The sequence below is a fragment of the Rhinoderma darwinii genome, chromosome 2 (assembly GCF_050947455.1).
Source record: "Rhinoderma darwinii isolate aRhiDar2 chromosome 2, aRhiDar2.hap1, whole genome shotgun sequence".
Classification (NCBI taxonomy): Eukaryota; Metazoa; Chordata; class Amphibia; order Anura; family Rhinodermatidae; genus Rhinoderma; species Rhinoderma darwinii.
In genome coordinates this window covers 94,958,235-94,964,234 of record NC_134688.1, presented here as the reverse complement: position 1 = coordinate 94,964,234, position 6,000 = coordinate 94,958,235, and positions in this window count along the sequence as shown.

The window sequence follows — 6,000 nt, the reverse complement described above, 5'->3', positions numbered from 1 at the left end:
CACACACACACACACATACATATACATACACACACACACACACACACATATATATACATACACACACACACACATATATATATGTGTATATATATGGGAGAAATTCCTTTAATCCGACATATGATCATTCAGAAAGTCGGATAATACAGCACAGAGCTGCAGTATAAGGGTATGTTCACACGGCTTATTTTCGGCTGTTTTGCGGGCTGTAAACGGACGAAAAATGTCCGATAAATCAGAAGCAGAACGTTCTGTTCCGACTGGACGTTTTCTTACACGGCCGTTTTGAAAAACGCCCGCGTTAAAACACGCCCGCGAAAAAGAAGTGCATGTCAATTCTTGAGCCGTTTTTGGAGCCGTTTTTTATTGACTCAATAGAAAAACAGCTCCAAAAACGGCTGTACAAAAACGCAGCGAAAAACGCTAGTTAATTAAAAAACGGCTGAAAATAAGGAGCTGTTTTCCCTTGAAAACAGCTCCATATTTTCAGATGTTTTTTGCTAAACGTGTGAACATACCCTAATGTAGAATTTCACAAAACCAGAAGCAAAAGACTGAGCAGAGAGAACTAATGAGCAGATTTTGTGTTAATATTTTATTTTGGACCGAATACCTGAAGGTTCTGTTCCCTTTCAAGTTAGATTTATAAACTTTTCTATGACTACTTGATCGTCTAATATATCTAATAATCTAAAACATATCAAAACCAGATTCAAATAATTCTACTATATAGTACTTATATTTGTATACTGTGATAACACAGATTTCACATATAATAATGTTATGATCAGTCGACTACACTATTGATTCCGTCAAAACTACGGACTGCTTGCACAATGGAGACAAACGGAAACCATTTGCTCCAGATCCGACACCATCAAAATCAATGGTGATGGAAACAGAAATCTATGGTTTCCGTTTGTGCCAGTCAGGGCTCTGTTCTGACGGAAAGCTCTGATGGAATGTCGGAACGGAGCGCTGACGCAGATGTGAACGCAGCCTTACATATACTATGTATCACACTACGGCCTCATTTACACGAACGTATTATACGCGCGTGCGACGCGCGTGCTTTGCACGCATGTCGTACGCACCTATATTAGTCAATGGGGCAGTTTAGACGATGCGTGAATTGCGCTCAGCGCGTGTGCGCAGAAAAAAACTCACGACATGTTCTATAATCGTGCGTTTTTCGCGCACTCACGCACCCATTGAAGTCAATGGGTGCGTGAAAACCACGCATGCCGCACGGAAGCACTTCCGTGCGAACTGCGTGATTCGCGCAAGAGCTGTCAAACTCCTGAATGTAAACAGAAAAGCACCACGTGCTTTTCTGTTTACAAACATCCAAACGGAGTGTCAAATTCGAGATGAGCGCACCGAACTTCACCGGGTTCGGCCAAACTCGTTTTGACCGAAACCGGTAAAAAATGTTCGGGTACGCGACGTCAGGAGACAGTCACTGTCCACGGTGCTGAAAGCGTTAAACTGGTTCAGCACCATGGACAGTGACTTCCGCTCCGAAAATCCATGAACCTGTAAAAAAAAAAAGACGTTCTGACTTACCGATAAGGGCATGACCACACATGGCGGAATTCCTCCGCAACTGTCCGCATCGATGCCGCACAGAATCTGCGTTGCAGATTCTGCAGCGGATCTGCACAAAATGTGCAGTACATTGATGCGGACTAGCTGCTGCAGACTGCGGGAAAAGTGCTTCCCTTCTCCCTATCAGTGCAGGATAGAGAGAAGGGACAGCACTTTCCCTAGTGAAAGGAAACGATTTTCATACTTACCGGCCGTTGTCTTGGTGACGCGTCCCTCTTTCGGCATCCAGCCCGACCTCCCTGGATGACGCGCCAGTCCATGTGACCGCTGCAGCCTGTGCTTTGCCTGTGATTGGCTGCAGCCGTCACTTACACTGAAACGTCATCCTGGGAGGCCGGACTGGAGACAGACGCAGGGAGTTCTCGGTAAGTATGAACTTATATGTTTTTTTACAGATACATGTATATTGGGATCGGTAGTCACTGTCCCGGGTGCAGAAACAGTTACTGCCGATCGCTTAACTCTTTCAGCACCCTGGACAGTGACTATTTACAGACGTCTCCTAGCAACGCTCCCGTCATTACGGGAGCCCCATTGACTTCCTCAGTCTGGCTGTAGACCTAGAAATACATAGGTCCAGCCAGAATGAAGAAATGTCAAGTTAAAAAAGCAAGACGTATCCGCAGCACACATGACATGTGCATGACAGCTGCGGACTTCATTGCGGAACTTTGAATCTCCATTGAAGTCAATGGAGAAATTCCGCCATGAGTCCGCCACTGCTCCGCAACAGACAGAGCATGCTGCGGACACCAAATTCCGCTCCGCAGCCTATGCTCCGCAGCGGAATTGTACGCATCGTGTAAACGAACACTGCTAATTTAAAGTGAAAGTCAATGGAGAAACGGCTCCGCTGCGGATTAACGCTGCGGAGTGTCCGCAGCGGAATTTAAGTGGAATTCCGCCATGTGTGAACCCGCCCTAACTCCGGTCCGACCTCCCGGGATGACAGTTCAGTCAAAGTGACAGCTGCAGCCAATCACAGGCCAAGCACAGGCTGCAGCCAATCACAGGCTGCAGCGGTCTCATGGACTGCGGCGTCATCCTGGGAGGTGGGGCCGGATGACAAGAGAGGGACGCGTCACCAAGGCAACGGCCGGGAGCCCGGACTGGGGGAAGCAGGAAGTTCTTGGTAAGTATGAAAGTCTTTTTTTATTCACAGGTTGGTGTATATTGTGTTCGGCATTCACTGTCGAGGGTGCTGAAAGAGTTACTGCCGATCAGTTAGCTCTTTCAGCACCTTGGACAGTGACGGGCGTCGACTAGCCTCATCTCTATGATGGCGGCTGCGCGAAAATCACGCAGCCGCGCATCATACACGGATGACACACGGAGCTGCCAAGTGCCTTTTGCGCGCGCAAAACGCAGCGTTTTTTGCGCGCGTAAAACGCACACGCTCGTGTAAATGAGGCCTACATCTGTACTTTAGCACTTTTGGATTCTATCACTGCGTCACTATGTGATAAGGCTCTTAATAAAGATAATGGGGCAGATGTGCTAATGCGACTGCAACTCAAATGTGTCGTATATTGCACCAAAATCTGGCCCAAATTGGAGCAGTTTGGTACAGATCTTGTTAAAACAGATGTTTGCGCTTCACTAGACACTTTTTAAAAGTGTTCCAAAAAGGGGGCGTGGCTTAACAGAAAAGGGACGTGGCTTCAGATGCGCCAAAAAACTGGCACAAAATTATGTCACAAACTAAGCCAAATCAAAGCAGGTGAAGTAAAATGCACCAAATTTATTATACAGCATTCACCACTGTGATACATTTGGTGCATCTTCTGACTGCCTGGTCTGTCTATACTGTCTAAATCTTAGGGTATGTGCACACGACCAATTTTCAGGCGTAATGGAGGCGTTTTACGCCTCGAATTATGCCTGAAAAGACGGCGCCAATACGTCGGCAAACATCTGCCCATTGCTTGCAATGGGTCTTCCGATGTTCTGTGCAGACAAGCTGTCATTTTACGCGTCGCCGTCAAAAGACGGCGCGTAAAATTACGCCCGCGTCAAAAAAGTGCAGGACACTTCTTGGGACGTAATTGGAGCCGTTTTTCATTGACTCCAATGAAAACCAGCTCAAATTACGTCCGTAAAAGATGCAGCGAAAAATGCGCGCACTTGTAAAAACGTCTGAAATTCTGGAGCTGTTTTCTCCTAAAAACAGCTCCGTAATTTCAGACGTATTTGCCGTTATCGTGTGAACATGCCCTTAGACTACATTAGTACATCTGCCCCAATGTAGGAGGTTTTCCTTCACTCCTCTAGAAAACTAATGATATTACTGAGTTAAGTAACAACCAAGAAAATACTTGATATTCAGAGGATGGGCCTTCATGTCACGCAGCTACTGAATGCCAGCCCTGAGGCCATGTTCACACCACCTATTTTCAGCCATTTTTCGGGCTGTAAACGCCACGAAAAACGTCTAAAAATGTGGGGGGCTGAACGCCTCCAAACATCTTCCTATTGATTTCATTGGAAAAAACAGCGTTCCGTTCCCACAGGGCGTTTTTTTACGTGGCTGTTTTTAAAAACGGCCGTATAAAAAAAATGCCTCGTAAAAAGAAGTGCATGTCACTTCTTGAGCCGTTTTTGGAGCTGTTTTTCATTGACTCAATAGAAAAACAGCTCCAAAACGGCCGTAAAAAAACGCAAGTCTCTTAAAAAACGGCTGAAAATCAGAGGCTGTTTTCCCTTGAAAACAGCTCCGTATTTTACAGCCGTTTATTATTATTATGCGTGTGAACCTACCCTTAATGGAACTTGCATTTTTGTCATCAAGAATGATCACTTTAAGGGTATGTTCACACGGCAGCCTCCGTTACGGCTGAAATTACGGTGCTGTTTTCAGGAGAAAACAGCACCGTAATTTCAGCCGTAATGGCATGTGCAGGCGTCTTTCGCTGCGTCCATTACGGACGTAATTGGAGCTGTTTTTCCATGGAGTCCATGGAAAACGGCTCCATTTATGTCTGAAGAAGTGACAGGCACTTCTTTGACGCGGGTGTCTTTTTTACGCGCCGCCCGAATTACGTCCGTAAATAGTGTGTGTGAACCCAGCCTAATTGAAAATAAATGCTCTTCTAAGTATCAGTTCTATATGAAGTCCACCAGAACATGACTTATCTCCAGCCACGGATGATATGAGAAACTGATAGATGACTTCTCGTAATCAGCCAAAAGGAGGATATGAAACAATCATCTTCTCGCATGTGCGCCCATTACGGAGGCGGCTCATTCCCGCTCCATCACTCCATAACAAATGACTACCATAAATTGTTCCTGAGCTGCAGCCACACAACACAAGCACGGTAAGAAGAAGCACATAGGCCTGCCCTATAATCTGCAGCTCTGTACCCGGTATTCTGGATGACATCAGGGTGTATTTATAGGGGAAGCAGGCAGAGGAATAGGTCACGATGCTGTACATAAAATTATTTACCTTGTATTCTAATAATAATAATAGTTTCCTATAAGTGATGCATTGCAGAGTATGGCGGTGCTATATAAACAATGAGCTCTAAAAATGTATATTAGACTACTCACTTAGCATCTTGATTTCCGTTTATAATGGAGTCATGACTGCTATGCTGGATTCTAACTACTATGTGAATCTACTGACTTATAATAAGGTCCATCAGGTTCCAGTATTTTTGGCGGCAAGAATAGCGCTGCAGACTACGCTATTCTTGCTGACTGGCAAAAAACAGTGTGAACCGAGAATCAATGGTATTATGAAGGGCCCTTGTGTATAAAACCCCAGTATAACCAAAAAGTGGAGGTCATATCGGCCAATTATATCCCTGCTTCTATTTTCTAATCAACAGTAGAAACATTAAGTCTGCGATCCTATTGGTTGCTACAGATAATACTTGTTTTTGAACTGCAGTGCCAGTAAATATTCAGGACATACATGTTTTAGGATTTTATGTAGTCAATTCAGTTTATTTTCCTCACACCTTATACTGGGATTATCATTATTATTAGTATAGCGCCATCACCTGGCCAAGTGTCTAGCACGTCACATCTTTTAGGCAGTTAGTATCGCATATTAAAAGAACTTCTATTTAATAGTGCAATATGTGTCAAATTATTCCTATACACTTCACACACACTAACACATTGCCTAGTCACCGAATATCAGCAGATACTTAACATATTAAAAAAACTTATGACCTCTCTAGTTTCCAACCACAACCATGGAACAATCATGCAAGGCATGCTTTCAGGATGACATCCCTAGAACTGAACACATTGGTTATTCCAATTCATCTCCTTAATAAACAGTAACTCATCTGCATTATTGGAGCTCTTGGGTAATTGCAGCTGCTGACCCAGGAACGCTGCCCCCTATAACACGAAAACCATCTCTGCAAGGGAGAGATC